This window comes from Uranotaenia lowii, chromosome 2 (genome assembly GCF_029784155.1).
Source record: "Uranotaenia lowii strain MFRU-FL chromosome 2, ASM2978415v1, whole genome shotgun sequence".
NCBI lineage: Eukaryota > Metazoa > Arthropoda > Insecta > Diptera > Culicidae > Uranotaenia > Uranotaenia lowii.
The window spans coordinates 413,374,596-413,394,672 of record NC_073692.1 but is presented as its reverse complement, the minus strand read 5'-3'; the positions used below and the strand labels follow the sequence as shown (position 1 = coordinate 413,394,672).

At 41.2% G+C, this 20,077-nt stretch overlaps 1 protein-coding gene across 3 annotated transcripts in view; it reads right to left on the bottom strand.

Annotated features, from left to right (window-relative positions):
* LOC129744338 (spondin-1) overlaps positions 1-18,909 on the bottom strand; it is a 159,957-nt gene extending 141,048 nt beyond the window's left edge. For 2 of the 3 annotated variants that reach the window (XM_055736811.1, XM_055736813.1), the window contains exon 1: positions 18,696-18,909. The gene's annotated coding sequence lies outside the window, so the exon portion shown is untranslated. Of the gene's footprint in view, positions 1-18,535; positions 18,645-18,695 lie in introns of those variants that run through there. The other variant, XM_055736812.1, reaches the window with a different exon arrangement.
* Between the last annotated feature and the right edge of the window lie 1,168 nt (positions 18,910-20,077).

The following is a 20,077-nucleotide window of genomic DNA, read 5'->3' as shown; positions in this document are numbered from 1 at the left end:
GATGGCCGGATGTATTCGGTAGCTGGAGATTCCCATACTGATCCAGGTTTTGATGCAGAAAGAGATACCGTCTTCCGTTTATACACCAGAGATGGCTCGGGCTATGAAATCCTCAGAATAAATGACACGAGTTCGATTGTAAGTTCAAGGTTCAACGTCAGTCACCCAACCAGATTTACAATCCACGGTTTCCTGGGTAGCGGAGACGGATTGATCAATACCTTGATACGGGATCAGTACTTCGTCTTAGGAGAGTTCAACATAATTGTCGTAGATTGGAGTGGTGGATCAGGTCTACTCATGGATCGTCCATCGTATTTTCAAGCTCGTTGGCGAGTTGCAGCAGTAGGTCGAGCCGTTTCGCGGTTCATTGATACGTTGATAAAAGCCACCGAAATATCACTAAGCGCGATCAGTCTAGTGGGCTTCAGTTTTGGGGCTCACATAGCAGGAAATGCCGGAAAAGCACAGTCAGGTCGAATCCAAACAATCATCGGACTGGAGCCGGCAGGACCTGGGTTTAGCGCAGAGGATAGTGACATTCTATCCAGTGAAGACGCCCAATACGTTGAAGTGCTTCACACCAGTGTTTGGGGATACCCATTCCCAATCGGGACGTCGGATTTTTACGCCAACGGAGGCGTTTTCTATCAACCGGGCTGCCTTTCCGAAGGATACATTGGTTGTTCGCATGTACGTGCTTATTTTTACTACGCGGAGTCGTTGACAAGTCGGGTGGGATTTTGGGCCCGGAAATGTACGCAACTCACTGTTAACCTGTTCGATGTAACGTGTGATAGCCAAAACAGGACGATGGCACGGATGGGCGGTGAACCTCCAAATACGGAAATGGACGCTCGCGGTTCATATAAGTTCGAAACGAATTCAGTGGCACCGTTTGCCAGGGGCCGATGAGTGAGTGGTGGAGTATGCGGGAGGAGAAATGGGTTGTATCCGATTTAGCTGAAAACTCTTGTCCAGAATAACTTTTCCTTTGAATCACAAATACACGAATTCGAATCCCAAAATTTTAAAAATTCCCAGAAAAATTTACCAGATTTTTTTCCCAGCAATCACCGTTTAATAGAATACTTCTTCGAGACTCCTCAAGCTGTGAACTTGCAAGCAGTGATTCCACTTTAAAATCGGTATTTTCAAGCCCAAAAAGTCTTTTATCGGTAAGAAAGTCGTTTTTTGAATGCTTTTAAAAATGTGCTTTTTAAACCTGTTTAGCGAATTCTTTCATTCAGTAAGTCCGAAACGCGAGTGATGTGATTTTAAATTTTTTCTTCCACTAAAACTCTATTTTTTAGATGACATAATTATAGCAATGATTTTATTCGAAACATTTTATTCTGCTAGCATAGAATACTTTTAAGCGTTTGTGGTTGATACATTTTGACTAGAAAAGCGAATATGTAGTGTAAGTTGAGGACTTCATTTTTTCTTATTCATTTAATTTCTTCATCTTCTTCAAATTCTTGGGGGAATTCCTATATGCGCGTTCGGGAAACTAACAAACCTGTCTGGTTGATGTCTATATGTCTAAATAGACCGAGGTTCTGTTCTTGGATGAGATTATTTGATGCATCAACATTTATAAGTTGACGAGTGGGACTTCCGAATAATCATTTTCTCCTTATGGGGGAGATGATGGCATAATGGCCACCTTAAGGAAATTGCTTATTTAACCATAGAGAACAGCTGTAATATTTGAATTACATAATTGTTTCGTGTTCAGACACTCAAATAGTCTATTGCCTGATTGGATGAAACTTGAAAAAGTATATAAACACATTTAAAAATGCATTTTAAAAAATTTTGCCGAAAGCTGAAAACCAGCCAATGTAGAGGCATAATGAAAAACCCCCAGAGGCAGTATGAGCACCATTAATGAAGGCCTAATGAGCGTTTTCTGCCGGGAAATCTAGCAGCGAATTCGACTCGATGAAGTCAACTGAGTAATAGAGCTACAGCTTGACTTGTATCGTCTGACGATTTGGCATATTGGTTAGATGTCGGAGAGGTAATCAGTAGGCTCGAGTTCGATTCCTGGTGGAGGTGATGTGTGCCTACAGACTTGTCACCTGTAGGCGTACGGCCGAGGGAACTACACATCACACTTGGTGCAGCCAGCCCGCCGACGAGCTGCGTGCCGAGTGTGGCACAAACGTGGTGCGACTGGGTACTTTGGTACCAGTGCTAAGTTGCAAGAGGGATGAGTCGTAACGTGTATCGGGTAGTCACGACCCCGATATGCGGGACGACCAAATGTTCGAGCGGATTTTGATCGATTTGCCTTTTGGGGAGGCTCCTGACCCCGATTCGCGGATACGATCGACTCACGACGGACAGAGAGGCCGTAACATGTGGCACCCAGTGGATGGGCCTCAGGATGTGTCTCGAAGAGTCGAGACGGAGAAATAGTAGGATGTGTGGATATCTCCAGACCCGAGGAGAGCGAGAGGTCAAGAGACGTATTGAAAGAGGGCCCTCAAGACACGAGGAGAGGCGGGTAAAGACGTCTCAAATTGTGCCAAGAGGATGAGCGTGAGAGGGTCTCGAGACACAAGGAAAGGCGGGTCAAGACGTCTCGAATTGTGGCAAGAGGCCGAATTCAAGACTCGAGTCACGAGTAGCGGCGAAGCTGTCCCGTGAGTCGTGAATCGTGACAGCAGAGTGGATGACGATTGCTGGTGTAGTACGAAAAAAAAAAATGAGTATGGCCGTGGAGCGCTTTGCGCGAGTATGGTCTTCCCATCATGGGTATAGACTTTGTTGCATGTCCGAATGGGAAATATGGCCAGAGGCTCCAGGTGGACTTTATGGTGTAGGAGTACATAGTATCATGAGTCACCAATTGCACCCATGGACCCAGAGTAGCAAACTGAGGGGATGCGGTGGCTCGCTGTGCCTTGGATTGCAATCCGTAAAAAGGATTTACCACCTGGGTGATCAACTAATAAACAAAAATAGGTTCGCTCGGCGAAGTAGTTCCACCTGCCCGTGGTGCAGAGTGGAAACGTGTCTGTGCAGATGTACGGTCTAGAGAAATACAGACCCCCCCACCCATGAAGACCCTTGCAAACGAATTCGGACTATCAACATGAAACATCTAGTATAAACCGACTCCATTTGGCGAAGGTGTAATGCTGAACCGTGTCGATGCACCTGAAACGTAAAGGCACCGGCAGGTACCTACGCCGATGTCCTTCGCCAGATGAGGACGAGGGATAGGCTGATGGGGGGGATGTCAGGAGAATCCGCCGAACACGTTCCGGCAAGATTATTCTCGAACTCCGACGTGGCTCAACGGTGAAAAGCGCGGAGAACAGTGTGCTTACTCAGCAGGAAATCCGTGCCCTGAGCACCACGTTTACCGTCCGGATTAAGAACCTGGACGAATTAGCCACGGGTGATGAGGTCAAGGAAACGCTGAAGGATCTGTGTAAACTTCCGATTGCGGCAGTAAACGCAGGCGGCTAAAGGTGGGATGGTCTATCTGCCAGATAGCTATCCCCCAGCAACCAGAAAGGTGTTTCCGATGTGTTTGAGTATGGGCACAAATCATTTGCCTGCAAGGGCACTGATAGAAGTGGCTTGTGTTGGCGGTGCGGTGAAGCCGGCCATCAGGCGGCTAGTTGCACCAAAGATGTAAAATGTCTCCACTGCGGTGGAGGACACAGGGCTTGCAACCCTAGAAGCGGTTCAGCTCAACCTCAACCACCGTCTCAGCACACCAGCTGTTGCGGCAGATGGCATTTGAGGAAAAGTTGGGCGTGGCGTTATTGGCAGACCCGTATCGCAGGACCTCGGATGGCAGTAATTGAGTAACCGATAAAGCCAAGGCGGCATCCATAAATTACGTAACGCAAAAATTGCACTTTTTTGACCCCCTCCCCCCCGTATGTCACAAATTGTAACGCTTCGACGTACCCCCCTATGAAAATTACGTACCGCTGGTAATAACCCCCCCCCCCCTCATCTTCTCATGATTTTGAATACTGATTTTCGAAGGTAAAAAAATATTTCAACATAAATTTTTTAACGTTCTTACAAACGGAACTAATATCGATCTATCCAAATTGCTTCTTAGTACTCATTGATGATAACTCTCTCATAAAATAAATTGATTGTCTTGTTATAAGTTGCTCTTTGCTTGTAAACTGATGATCTACCTTGTTTACTTTAATTTGTTCAAGAAGCCTAACTTATGCGAAATATATTCCACTAAGTAATATTCGTCGCAAAAATCAAAATTGCATATTTTGAATAAATTGAAAAAAAAAATAGTAAAATTTACGTCTTAAGGTTGAATTGAGTTCTAGGGGGTAAATGTACCTAAATGTAGGTTTTTTTCAACGGTTATTTCACGGATATTTAATACACCTTTTAAGAAGTCTATTTCAGAATCTTTAAAGAGGAAAGATTACAAACCAGTTTCAATCATGTTGAAGCTTACAAATTTTAAACTGATTTTGGTTTGCATATCATTCTGCCAAAATTGCATGACATAAAATCGTTACGTAACGATGAGCATACCTCCCCCCCTCCCCTATGTCACAATTCGTAACGTTCGAGCTAACCCCCTCCCCCCCCTAGGAGCGTTACGTAATTTATGGATGCCCCCCAAAATGGCCGTGATATGAGTTACATGAAAACATCCCATACAAGAGGTGGTGTCATCTGGAAAGGAAGGCTTCGTGATAGGGTTCAACGGGATATTCCTCTGTAGCTGCTACGCCCAACACATCCTCTCCCCCCGGGTAGTCTCTGGAGAGGTTCGGCGTCTCGATGGATAGAATCGTTGAAAGTCTCAAGGGCAGGAGCTCCGTTGTCATAGGCGGGGATTTCAACACGTGGGTCGTAGAATGGGGTAGTCGCCTTGCAAACCCCAGGGGTCAGATACTACTGGAAGCCCTGCCAAGGCTGAACGTAGACCTGGGGAATGTAGGCGATACAAGGACCTACTACAGGAATGGGGGCGAGTCCATCATTGACGTCACCTTCAGTAGTCTGAGCTGGACGAGCGACTGGAGCGTAAGCGATGCCTTCACCGATAGCGATCACTTTGCGATTCGTTATCGTGTGGGCACAAGTACGCGGGCAGGTAGAACAGGTACGACAACAGGAGCACACCTCTGGAAGACAACACAATTCGACGGGAACGTCTTTGTTGAAGTGTTAAATTGGGAGCGGAACTTGGAAAACCTGTCCGCGGAAAACCTGATGAGGGTTTTTGCACGCGTATGTGACGCTGCGATGACGAGGAGGGCCAAGTGGAAAGAAACTCTATCCGTCAACTGGTGGACGACGGAAATCGCAGATCTGCGTACTAGCTGCCTCTGCAGGGCAATCAAGGCGAGCAAAAAGGCACGTTTCAGGCAACTCTGCTAGGACGCCAACGCTAACCCTTGGGGCGACGCTTATAGGATTGTCATGGCCAAGACGCGGAACGGGAGTATGCCACAGGAAACTTGTCCGACGAACTGTGCGAAATCGTCAACGAGCTGTTTCTACAGCACGAGGAAGTTTCGTGGCTCAGGGTTCCATATGACTGAGACACGCGTGAAGAGGAGCATATTTCGCTGGAGGAACTACGGGACATTGCTAAGTCCCTTCAGCTGAACAAAGCTCCGGGTCCGGATGGCATCCCTAACGATGCAGTGAAGGCCACGCTCATGGAACATCCTGAAATGTTCCGGTCATCACTGCAGCAATACGTGGATGAGAGGGTCTTCTCAGATGTGTGGAAGCGGCACCGATTGGTGCTCCTGCCAAAACCGGTTAGCCACCAGGTGACCCATCAGCTTATCGACCGATATGTCTCCTGTATACTGCTGAAAAGGTGCTAGAGAAGGGGGTCCAGAGCTCTACACCGAAGGTGTGAACGGTTTATCCGATAAACAGTTTGCTTTTCGGAAAGGCCGCAGTACGGTGAATGGCATTCGATGTGTCATCGAAAGGACAGAACTTAAGCCAGACTTAAGAAGAGGAGAGGAGACCGGTTTTGCGCAGTGGTTACCCTTGACGTGAAGAACGCCTTCAACAGCGTCAGTTGGGTAGCGATTGCGTCGTCGCTCATTCGTATGAGGGTTTCGGCATATATCTGTAGGATGGTGAAGTGTTACTTCCGTAATCGCCAACTACAGTATATTACCAGTGAGGGACGGGAAACAGTGAGTGTCTCGGCAGGGGTTCTACAAGGATCGATACTTGGCCCGGTATCGTGGAACATCGTTTACGACGAACTGCTGAGACTGCGTCTCCCCACAGGAGTGAGACTTGTAGGATTCGCAGACGACGTGGTTCTTCTGGCATCGGGCCCATCAACCGGAGAGGTCCAGCTACTCACCACAGTAGCTTTTGAAAAGGTGGAAAGTTGGATGCGTCTGGCTCACCACAAGACCGAGATTCACTTGTATTTAGGCGCAAGTTGCATGGGGGCGGGTACCCAACAACGGTGGATACTTTGGTCGCATGGAGGTTGAGAAGGTGGCCGTACGCGTTTGTTCTCCAGGTCAGTGGCGGCTCAAACAGCGTCTTTCTCGCATGGAGCGGCTGAATTTATGAAATGCGGCTCCCGCAAGCTAAATCCAAGATGGCAGCCCCATCGCGAGATAGGGATCTTAGGCCAACAACCTAATGCTCCCGATTTATTTACACATTCGTAGCCATGGAACTCAAATTCGTGTGACGGGTGTGTTTCTTGGCTGGCCCCGTAACAACAAAAACGTGTGACGCTCTCTCACTCTAGTTAGACGCTCAATTTAGCCACACGTTGTAAACATTGGAGTCCTCCCTATTTGTTTTCTCACTCCGAGAATTTCGTTGGACCCGGCGGGTAAAACAACCAAAATGAGCGTGGCGACGAACGTGTTAAATTGTTACGGAATCAAGCGCAACTCATTGACATCAAGCGCATTTCAAGCGCAACTCATTGACATCGCAACGGGTGCAGCATTTCATGCTTGAATTTCAGGCGCAACTCATCGACCTCGCAACGGGCGCAGCATTTCAAGCTCGCCTTATTTCTCATTCAACTAATGTTCTAATATCCAAATTTGTCAAAACCTCAGCTTGGACAAAAATAGATCCTGAAAGGAATGCCAAATGTGGAAACCACAAAGTTTAAAATTGCCTGTTGTACTCATTCCTCGACGAATGCCTTTAGGAGCCATCCGTTGCACTAGCGATAGCTAACGAGCTAAGGTGGTGAGCAATAGAAGTGCTCGCATGATGTTATGACCCACACACACAGTTTTGTAATTTGATTATGGCCGGGAAGTTACAGCTGTCAAATGTTACGGAGCTTTTTCGGTAAAAAACTACCGAAATTGGGCTAATTTCTGATACAATCTGTCAAAATATTGACAGTTTTCAACGTGACAACCGGTATAGTTAAATCGAAATGCCTGTAATTATTACTAAAAAGCCAGTAATGTTCTACCAGAAATCTAAAAGGCTCGGCTACACGGATCTGTAAATCGGTAATGTTTACTGAAATAACTTTAACCGAAACACCGGTAGTTTTATCGAAAATTTTGAAAAAGTTCGGTAAAGTTTACCGAATAATTGGTAAAATTTACCAAAATACCTGCAATAATAACCAATAACCGGTTATTTTTACCGAATAAATTAAAAATGTTCAAAATTTTTTAACTGTTACTGTAAATTTTGAGTGATTTTAATCATTTTATTGGCTTCATCGGTGAAAGTTATATTATTCAAGTAGAAGCATTTCGAGATTATGAAAATTGTGGACGGGTAGAAACTGGACGAGTTGAAGAAATGAAAAGACGTTGAATATAAGAGAGTAGAACTTTGAAGCATTTTGAACACACTTGGTCAATTTGTTTATCACCGATCAATTATTTTGAAGTAGTGCTATCAGATAGAGTTGACCTCACCACTTCCAAGTAGTTGACAGTGAGTGTTTATCCCAGCAAGTGTACGTTCTCACTGAACGAATTTTCGTTGATGACATGTGATGAAAACCGATAAAAAACTGTCAAAATCGCTCTCGGCTTTCAAGATGAGAATTCAACCAAGGAGAGTTTTATTCAAAGCTCGTCATCGTTAATTTATGATTAGGCTCAATTTTATTTACTTTTTAGGTGGCTGTGTTCGTAGTTAGAAAACTATCGGGGTTTTAACAAAATTTATATTCTTTATACATTCTGTGATCCTTCGAGAATCAAATTATTCAACTGGCTGCCACGCTACCTTTCATTCGAATTCATTGAATAAACATTCAATCCACATTCCACGAATCACTTTTCATGAATAAAACTGCACCTATAGTTTCGCTATTCAATGAATGTCTGTTATCACGTTGTTTAATTGCATACTAAGACAATACGGCTACGCCGATTTATGTGTCAGGTGTCTTAGCCATTCACTCATCGGCCTCTGGCAAACGGTGCCGCTGAATTCGTTTCGAACTGATATGAACCGCGAGCGTCCGTTTCCGTATTTGGAGGTTCACCGCCCATCCGTGCCATCGTCCCGTTTTGACCATCACACGTTACATCGAACAGGTTCACAGTGAGTTGCGTACATTTCCGGGCCCAAAACCCCACCGGGCTAGTTATCGACTCCGCGTAGTAAAAATAAGCACGCGAATGCGAACAACCAATGTATCCCTCGGAAAGGCAGCCCGGTTGATAGAAAACGCCTCCGTTGGCGTAAAAGTCCGACGTTCCGATGGGGTAAGGGTATCCGAAGGAACTGGTATGAAGCACTTCAACGTATTGGGCATCCTGACTGGATAGAATGTCACTGTCCTGTTCACTGAACAAAAGTCTTGCAGGATCTAGTCCGATGATAGTTCGGATGCGACCTGACTGCGCTTTCCCTGCATTTCCGGCAATGTGAGCCCCTAAACTGAATCCTACGATGCTGATTTCGTTCAGTGATATCTCGGTAGCTTGAACGAGTGTATCAATGAGCTGCGAAACAACTTTACCTACTGCTGCAACTCGTCGCCGCACTTGGAAGTACGATGTAAGGTACATACCCAGCCCCGATCCACCACTCCAATCCACGACAACGACATTGAACTCTCCCAGAACAAAGTACTGATCCCGGATCAAAGAGGTACTCAATCCATCTCCGTTACTACCGAACCCGTGTATCGTGAATCTGGTTGGATGGCTGACGTTGAACCTTGATCTTATAATCGAACTCGTGTCATTAACTCTGAGTATTTCATAGTCCGAGCTATCTCTGGTGTACAAACGGAAGACGGTATCTCTTTCAGCATCAAAAAATGGAGCATAATCGAAATCTCCAGCTACCGAATACATCCGGCCATCATCGTCGGGGACAAAGTTATCCGCCAGCCAAACATCGGCAGCGTCCGGTTGATCCGGAGGATTTCGATCACCTTCAATCCGATATACGCGCCCATCGTGATCATAGTAAAAGTGTTTTTCAAACATTAACTGAGTTTCATCCGGAAGTTGCTCCACGATCTCCCAGAAATTCGACCCATGCAACTGTATCACCACTAGAAGGCATTCAATAGATTGCTTAGCGAATAAAATCGATCAAATTTCAGTTCAAAAACCTACCATTAAACAGTAACAAAACAACGGAAAACATACCTTCAACTCAATGGAACGGAACTTTTCAACTGCCATTCGTAAACATACTTTTATAGTTTCGTTGATACGACACAGTATTGCTAATTGGCAAAAATTGATAACAGTGAAGGGTTTTCTAATTGGCCTGATAGTGGGGCTAACGAATTGAGGAGCTGTGAGGGATTTGCAGCTGTATCCAGCGTTCCCTTTGAAAAGCCGGAATGGTATCGTGACATTGTTTAGGTTATAGTGCAACAAATACATTTGTATAGTTTGATACAACAATTTACTATCTTAAGCTTGCCAGATTGCCCGGTTTTATCCGGGTTTGCCCGGATATTTGATGCAAAATTTCGAGAAAGTCCGGTCCGGCCCGGTTGCCCGGATATCGTGAAAAAAGTCCGGATATTGCCCGGATTGTTTCACAATTTTCACAAAGAAACCAAAAAAAAAAAATCAAAGTTTTTAAGTAAGTTTCAGCAAAATCGATTAACGGTATGGAAATTTTCAACGGTGTTTCAAATAATTTCGCTGATTTACTTTTATAAACCTCTAAATATTTAAGTGATCTAAAAAGTTTTTGGAAGTCTGCAATTACATTAATAAAATATTAATTTAATTTTTTTTGGCATTTTTTCTTTGCTTTTATATATAATAACACCTTAATTTTGCCCGGTTTTTGGATTTGAAAAATTGAAATCCATGCCCGGATTTTGCCAGGTTTTTTTGAAAAAATGCCCGGAATTGCTAGGCCCGGATGGGAGTGGAAAAAAATCTGGCAACCTTATACTATCTACATACATGAGGGTGGCAATGGATGATTGATTTTTAAAAACCGACCAAATGAATATTCTAGATTGCCCCAAAAAATTGACTTGTGCAAAATTTCAGCTCAATCGACTTAATTTAGAGGTGCCTCAAAGCGCTCAAAGTTTTGTTTTTGTGACTCTTAAAAAATCACCAAAGGGGGGACCAAAAGAAATCGGAAAAATCGAAATTTCAATTCTGGTGCCAAATGACTTCGAAATGCATAAACGTCATAATTTGGTGTAATCTGTACAATTTTTATTTTAATTCGACCTCAAGATCCCGAAAATCTCGTAAGGGGGGACCACAGGAAATCCGGAAGATAATCGAGGCAGATAAGCGAAGAAGATAAGCGAGATAAATCTCTTTGAAGGAAGCGCTAATTGACTAGGGCTCAATACTTAGAATCATCGGGGATTTCTTAACGTTACTCTATATAACGTTAATTGAAACAATTTCCTAGTTTAGATCTTATGAGTCGCTTCAGCATTTTTTTGAACTTGATTTTGTTTCATCTCTTAAGGCACTTGGTAGATGATTGTACAGAAGTTTACTGCAGTATGGAAATGCTTCCCGGGTCAATTCAGAATTAGGTCGACTTATAGAAATAGTGGCTTGATTACGAAGATCGTATTTGTGGCTATGTTGCTCATACACAACATTGTGATGAGCTCGCTGATCATTCAGATGCGAGTAGACGATCAAAATGGCTTGAAACTCTCTTAAAGCGTTTAAAGGTAGCATCGACTTTAACGAGTACAATAGTCGCCTAGAGTACATCCTAGGCCGTTTGTAAATAGCCTTCAAACAGCAGTTTTGAGCGGCTTGATGCTTTTTTAAATGACTTTTTGCTGATGCACCCCAAGCAAAAACCAGATAGCTTTGACTGAACGAATGTTTGGTATATCAATGACAGTTGTTTTCTTGGGACAAACTGTATGCAGCTTCTTTGTATGATTGATTCATTCCAGTTTGCTATTGATGGTCAGCCCAGGATAAATATGAATAGTTCTATTCTACTGTAAGATCTCCGTGTGGCAGCTTGATTTCTTAGAGAAAGTTCACTGGTGTTGGGAAAAAGTGGTAGAAATTTTGACACTTACGGCACATTTTGAAAATTTTGCCATGTAAAAACATTTTCAAGATCTGTGGCCTTCTAGTTTTTTTTTACAACACGTGTTGTATTTCCGCATGCTGTAATGCAAAAATAGCAATATTTCTATCACATACGGCTGAAATAGAAACAGTGTTGTAAAAAAATACAACGCCCCAAGATTTTGAAAACATTTTTGCATGGTAAAATTTTCAAAATTTCAAAATTGCTAACACTTTTTCCCAACACCAGTGAACTTGTTCTTACATTCTAATCTTTACTTTTTGATATTGCCTCTACTTTAGGTGAAATTTATACTTACTTCAAAATTGGTCTGGGTAGGCTGTAGCCGTCGATGACGGTTGTGTTTTTTTTGGCAGAAAAATTTTGAAGACTCTCAAACCATCCATTAAAAAGTTCAATTTGTGCCGTAAAGTTTTGAAGACTGCGAATGGTGGAAATGGAAAAAGCGAGGAATGGAAATCTAAACAAAAAGATATTCGACGGTACGGGAAAGTTGGATGTTCGAAAAGTATAAGCATTTCTGCAGATATTCGAAAATGTGTCTCACCATAAATCCTGATCGAAAGATAAGCATCAGATTTTAATATGTAAAAACCATCTGAAACAATCTCTTACACAATAGACAATCAGAGAATCACTCGTAGGCCAAATTAATGCTTTTAATAATTGTGATATTTTTTAAGGTTCAGATCTTTTCCTAATTAATGGCTTTGAGCGTATTGTTCATAACCATAACTTTTTAAAAATGACACACAAATATTTTAGAGGAAAATTGTCGATACACATTGTCATAGTATTTCTCACTAAGAATTAGGTGAATTTGTGAGTGCTCACATAACAAATTTAGGCTGAATATAAAGTTAAAAATTTTATGCATTTATGCAATAATGGTCCAATGATACAAGTTGTTATATTCGTGTATCTTACTTTCATATCTCTTATTCTTCTCCACGTATATAAAAAAACATAGTTTAGCATACATCAGTGAACGAAATTTAAACACTTTTCTTCAGGTTCGGCCTGAAAATCTGAGCTGCTATTTTTGAATTAAAAACATGTTTAAAATATTGTAACAAAACTTAAAGCTACAAGAATTCTGGTTCAAATAACTCGAATGGTATACCGTAACAGGGTTTCAAACTCGACTTATCGACGAATTAGGTTCATTTAAAATATGTCAAGTATCAGTCAAGTTCCACTATAAATTTAAAAAAGAACTCTAAGACACTGGAGATAAAATGTAATTCTTTCGTAATGCAACTTTCAAAACACGATATTCTGCACTGTCAATTTTAAGCTCGATTGTATTGGAAAAGATTTCAATAAGTTTGCAATAAAAAGAGAAGCTGTTCATCTATGAAACCATATACATAGAAGAAAATATTTCACAATGGCAAGTGTCAAGTTTTATTATGCGTTTTTATTAAAACCTAGTTTTGATTGATTAAGTCTATACAATAAATAGTTATTTTAAACACAAAGTCTATCATATTAAAACTGTATTAAGATATACAGAAATTTTCGAAAATCTCTTGAATTATTGGAAACAGACTTTAAAAAAAGCATTTAGAAAAACAAAGAATAGAAATGATAATCTCAATAACACAGGAAGGCCAAAAGAAAAGGATATTAATTTTAAATCGCACTAGTCAAAAGTGTCTCCTGATCATATCCTACCCTTCATTTCCAAACCAAAATTGTTTTGCTAGGATGCAGAGGTGACCTCGGTCCTTAAGCATGAGTCATGAATCTTTCAACCCTTTTTCTCTATTTTCCTTCTATCCATTGACTACAAGGACGTGGCCGGTGCCGTTATTGATGTTTAAAGAGAGAGCATCAGTTTTGTTCATTGTGCTGTCAATCCCAGACACCATTCATTTGACCTCTGGATGAAATTGATGGCCTCGTTCAATCACGGAGTAGCAACCATTGGCGATGTGGAACTTGTTCTACTGAGCCACGCCAGCGATCATCGAATTCGAAATGTTTATACACTATAACAGCGTTTTGAAATAAGAAAATTTTGTTGCGTTGAATTGAATATTGCTTTACAACTATTTATGATTCATTTCGAGTTCAATGATTTAAGGTGGATGTGAGTAGTCAATCAAGCAAAGTAAAGCAAAGCAAAAATTTATACTTACTTCAAAATTGGATGCGGGTGCTTGAAGAATTTAACCCGAACCCTCCAAATGATAGCTGAACACTTTATCTCTGTACCATGGCCAATGATTGGATTTGTTGTTTGTTAAAATACCAACTTAAAATAATTTTCCATAGTCTTTGAAAAGTAGGCAAATTGAATTAAAGTGTAAATATTAGCAGCCCACCAAGTGACAGTAATAAAGACAAACAGACAAGACACTTAGTCGAAAAATCATGAGATTTTTTGCAAGGAATCACTCTGCCATCTAGTGTCGACATTGCTTACCAATTACTTTTGTATATTTAAAATTGATCTAGATTGCCTATGATATTGTGTAGCTACAAAAATTTTAAACAAACAGGTATTTTATTTGCGTGAAGCAATTTTCGGGATCGGTGTTTAGAACAAATCGATTGTTGGCGAATGAATTTCCCCCTTATTCTGCGCCGCGCGTGAGGTGACGATAGTCGAGTCACCCGATACCAGTAGTCGCTTTAGGTGAGAAACGTATTTTAGAAGGAACTTATCCTAATCTAGTAGTCACCGTGAGTGACAAATCGATCCTTGTAGTGACGTTTACAGACAAGAATAGTCGATACGTTTTCGCGATACGACACAACAAAAATCTAATAGAACATTCGTGAAGTGGTTTTTTTGAGCAATAAAATGGACGTGAAAAGGTAAGCCAACTAATTTTATTGAACTCTTATAGTGAGTAAGCCGAAATTATAACTGGTCCAACAGATCTGCACGGCTTAGTACCTATTAAATCTGGGAGTTAATTAGGCGTTATGCTAGTAAAACCATCATTCCAAACTAAAGCTATTTTAAAAGAAAACCTTTCTGAGCTTTTCTTGATAACTTAGTATGTTACTACAAACTTATAAACCATTTAATTATGAATTATTTCTTACAAAATTGGTGAAACTGAAACTCAGAATTGATGTAAACTAAATCTTTTTCTTTCCAGAATCCGGGTTACAAACTGTAAACAGTTTGACATTCTTGTGGTCCGGATGGAGGCAAATCCAGCAGTTGCCAAAGGCGTTAAATTTAGTGAAGCAACCTACATGAATCGCGAACGGTTCACCGACATTTGGACCAATTTAGCTCTGGAGTTGAACAGTCTTGGTCAATCAACTCGATCAGTCGGAGAATGGCAAAAGGTTATTTTTTTTATTGAAATATGAACTGGAATAATAATGATTCTTATTTGCAAAAAAATCTACAGGTTTGGAGCGACTACAAGCAAAAGGTAAAAATGAAATTAGCTCACAATAAACGTGAAGCCAGATCAATTGCTCCAGAAAGCAAATGGGCTGATTATTAGTTTTGAGCTGTATCATCCAATTGAAATGATTATAAAACTTAAAAAGATTCGATATAAATAGACTGGCACAAACGCGAACAAAATGATTGGGTTAACTCTTTTTTTTTAAAAAACTTATGCAAAACAGAACACACACCGGATGTTTTGCTGTCTCCAATCTTACTTTGTGTTCTGGGGATAGGAGAGATGAATATTAGCGATCTAATCGCGTTATTTCTCAGTATGTTTGTCAGGAGACACGAATCTATCCGTTTTTTAACTCCTTAAATCACTTAATCAGTATAAAAAACGGAACCGTATTTATTTCCGCCACTATTTCCCAAACACTGCACGATGAAACGAAGAAAAAACATTTTTACACGAGTTTGACAGTTCAGTGTTCATTCAGCCATCAGCTGGGCATGAACCTTTGTCACATCGGCTTCGGGAATAAGGTGACAAGACTCACGTGACTCCGACTCGACTCGACTATCGTTACCTCACGTGCGGCGCAGGATAAGGGGGTTTGTCTACAGCATTGTCCAGGATCAGGTTGAAGGCTTTTTGTATAGCCACTTGTTTATTTAACCGCCAAACTTTGGAACGAAGGTTTAGAAAGTCATGAGTTGTGAGTTAACCTTTAATTATTAAATAAATTAATCTATTTTGCAGAAAAGTCAAAAAAATGTTGGGTTTAAGACAAGATTTTTTCGGTCTAATCCTCGTTGATCCAGTGAAAACGTACTTCGCGTTAAGCGCAACTTGCCTATCGAATTCAGATCACTTCTCATCAGTTGTTTCCGGCTCCAGCAGAATTTACCAATCTCTTTTATAATTTCATCGAATTCGATTAAAATCTATTTTCAAGGCTTAAATAAATAAAGTATTGTGGTAAAGTAATAAAAACTATTATATTTAAGATAACCCTTCAACTGGTCGTTTGCTAGAAAATCAAATGTTTGATTTTCTAAGTCACAATATTTATAACAAATGGAAATGGACAAATGAATATTTCAATGAAATAAGAAATGAGTTTTTTCATGATTCAATGCTCGAATACTGCAAACTTTAAGTAACCTTTAAGTATAAAACCTTGTTCACGCGGGATTTTACTTTTGGACGTTATGATTAACATAATCAACCGAGGACATCCCAGCATCCAAATGAAAACTTTTTTTCTAAGTGAAGCTGTGAGGATAGTATCTATAAACAATTCAAATTGTCCGACTTTGACCGGGCTTGCCCGGATTTTCTAAGAAAAAATTGAGGAAAGTCCTGGATATCGAGTAAAAAAATCCGAACTTTGTACGATTTTATCCACAATATTAGCAAAATTTTAACCAAAATCTCAAACATTATTTTTGGTTTTTGCGTCAAGTTAGAGATTATAGAGATTTTCAAACTTGCAAATATTGGATTTTAATGCCGCTGATGTGACTCGACGTTAAAACAACTTGTTTTTCTCGCTCCTTTTTCTATGAAATTTGTTGAGAGATATCAGAGTTTTTGCCGAATTTCCCAGTTTTTGCAAATATATGCCCAGCTTTGGCCAGGATTTCCGGTAAAAATGGCTGGAAAGCTTAGGACAACACTTGTTCGATTCAAGTAAGAGACACCACATTGCTTCCCGTGCGTTCCTAAGCTTGTTTGAAATTTCATTTGACCCCGTAAGCATGGTTGCCACATGTACAGATGTACAAGTACAGATGTACAAGTACAGATGTACAAGTACAGATTTCTGGTACTGATTCTGTGTATGCAGATGACAGATTTTATAAATTTGGTACAGATTTGTGCAGATTTTTGGCATTTGGTATAATACATAACACTGCGGTTTTGAATATACCATGTTTATGACTTAACAAAAAAAAATTAAAGTTCATTAGAGAGATTTTGATAGCGGATTGAAATTATTTGAAATTGTATCAATTGCAAATACTGGAGTACTAAAAATGAAGAAATTTATGAAGAAAATTGCACTGAGTTTTCATTCATCGTTATTATAGCTTTTTGTCAAAAAAGTACAGAGGGAAAAGATTATTTTGCTCGAGATTACAGATTTTGATGTGGCAGCGTTGCCCGTCGTAAGCTACTATTATGATACGCCTATTAGCGTACGCCTCAATCTTCCTGTAATCAACTCTGGAAGCGTTTCTGAAAACTTATTTTAAGAAGCCCCAACTGAGAATGGCACGGAAATTTGCATCTTCGAACAGTTTCTGATGAACTTAACGTTATAAACGGTTTTTATTTTCAACCCTTCGATAATATCTTTCGTTTCGAAAATTAACACGAGAGCAGGACACACAGTAAAAAAACATTGTCTAAACTGTAACACGTTTATTACCATAAAGATCAATATAATTGGATGTAACGATTTGTGTAGCAATGAGAATCAGTTATAAGATTGGTGAAATGGAACTTATTTAGATTTGAAAGTCTGTTCAGAAGCAAACTGAAATACTCTTATATACAGCTTCAGAAAGCAAAAAACAGTTTTATAAAGGTTTTCTAGAAGTCTAACAACTTTCAGTAGGCAAATTGTTCTTAACGTACGCTTGTCACAAATTGTAGAATATCTTTCAATGTTTTTAAAATTAATATTCTAACTTTTTAATTTCCTGACTTTTTAAAAACTCCAATAACTGCTTTTTAAGGTTATACATTTTCATTACTAGGGAAAACCACATGTAAACTATGACTCAACTAGTGAATGTCCGCATTTCGCCATTTTTTCAAAACATCAATTCTACCAAGCGCCGTTAAACAATTTGTTTTCATCGAAGCAATCGTTGCAAGCCGTTGAACTTCTACAATGGAATGGCGTTTCAAAACACAAATAAAATCGTCTCCTGTCAATTGGGTCAAGTTCAAAATCATCATCTAAGGGTGAGTATAAGTAGTAATGGCGCCGCTTACGCCTCTTTGGAGTCTGTGGGATCCCGGACACTTGTACTTGTAGGACGTTGGTTTTGCGTTCCGGCAACCGGCTCGTAGTGCGGTTGCGGATCTTCTAGAGAGTGTCTCGACGAAATCAACAAACGCGCGTTGAACTTATTCATGACCTCTCGTCAGCATCGGTCCTCCTATCAGGAATTGCGATTTCTTTCACCGTCGTCTAGAGGCATTAAACGCATCAACAAAAATAACAACAACGAGAGCGTTTGGCGTCCGCCTGCTTCGATTCGATCACCATTCCTTGAGAATTTTGTTTTTGTATACTTTTTACGCCATTTGACTTGCTGATTAATGCCACTTGAGATTCACCATCACATTTTTACTTCCACTTTTTTCCTACGAACACTCATGTGTGGTTATTTTCAACCAAACAGCTTTTATCAGCACCGAGAATCGCTCGAAAAAACACACACTGGGCAATGAATTCAACCGGAAGATTCCCTTCGCCTAATTCATAACATGTTTGATGACGGTATCAATTTATGCATTCAATAAAAACCGTTTATCGTTTTTCGGTTTTGCATTTCTCCATTGAACGCTTTAATTCTCATGCGAGAGGACTGCTGCACACAGAATGCAGTTTCAGCACTTTTCCATAAAATGCCACCCACCACAATACGGTCTCCACAAAACTTCAAACGGCCTACTGTGACCAGCAGCAAAAAACCGCAGTCATCCCGTGCTGTCGATCCCCAAAAAAAGGACAGCCCCGTTTAAATTAATCCACCGGGAGATGGGAAAAGCACTTCTCTGCATCAACCAACAACTTACACTTGCGAACACCCGAACAACTTCCGCCACACCAGAAGCAGCTCAAGAACGTCTTTTTTGTTAATAAAAGAAGCACACTGACACACACTCGCGCTGCGATAGAGAGACACTTTTTCTGAAACTTCCGGAAGTTCCCCCTTTTTCGGTTTCGGTTGCGATCCAAGGACCAGGATTTATTTCGCGTCCAATCGGCTCGACGGTCAAAAATAAACTGATTTCCTCCGCTCAATGTGGTCTTCTGTGCACTTGAATTTTCATCGAATTCAAACAGGAATCGTAAATTAAGAATTCTTCCCAAGCCGAGAGAGATGAGTCTTGGGATGTGATCTCATCTCAGAGAGCTTAATTGAGGATGCTGCGAGAGAGTGCTCCCCCAACAACCTTGGGGATCCCGGAGAGTTAGCCGGCGTTTTTCTCTGTTTTGATAAATTTCGAAGAGGGGTTTCCAAACCAACCCCCACTGGTAATTTTCCCGACCGACCGACCCGAAACCGCAGTAGAATCCACGTGTTTGGTGTACAGTACAGACACACTGTTGATGGGAAACATGCCGGCTGCTCTGTTTTGTGTAGGTTCAGTCAGAGAGAACGATTTGTGGACTTGCAGAAGGGGGTGGGGATCGGGCGTGGGGGATTGTTTTGACCAGGCAGCGTGAGTAAAAGTGACGAATAAACGCTGAACGGAACCCGACCGCACTCGCCGCTTCTGAGCGAAGATGTGTTGTGTTATGTTCCATCCAAAAGGAAATTAAAACGGTTTTTCACGGCTGCTCTCCGCGCTTTGGAGCGCACAGTGTGTTGCAAATATTTCGATGATTATGCTACTCGTTAAAATTGTTTAGGTACAAAGCTTAATTCATCAAAAACCGGAAAAACTCATTGGAAACCTTGTTCAGACGTTTTTGGTTATCGCTCAGAATTTTCGGTACCATTTTTATGCAAGTTATCCTTATCGGAAATTTTTCTGCAACAGTGCGAATGGTTCATACAGTTGGTATTCTTACATTTCTTATTTTTCACTTATCAATTTTCACTTCTCACTTCTCCCTTTTTCCTTCTTCCATCTCCTTCTTTCTCTTCAATTTTCACTTTTCACTCCTCACTCCTCACTCCTCACTCCTCACTCCTCACTCCTCACTCCTCACTCCTCACTCCTCACTCCTCACTCCTCACTCCTCACTCCTCACTCCTCACTCCTCACTCCTCACTCCTCACTCCTCACTCCTCACTCCTCACTCCTCACTCCTCACTCCTCACTCCTCACTCCTCACTCCTCACTCCTCACTCCTCACTCCTCACTCCTCACTCCTCACTCCTCACTCCTCACTCCTCACTCCTCACTCCTCACTCCTCACTCCTCACTCCTCACTCCTCACTCCTCAC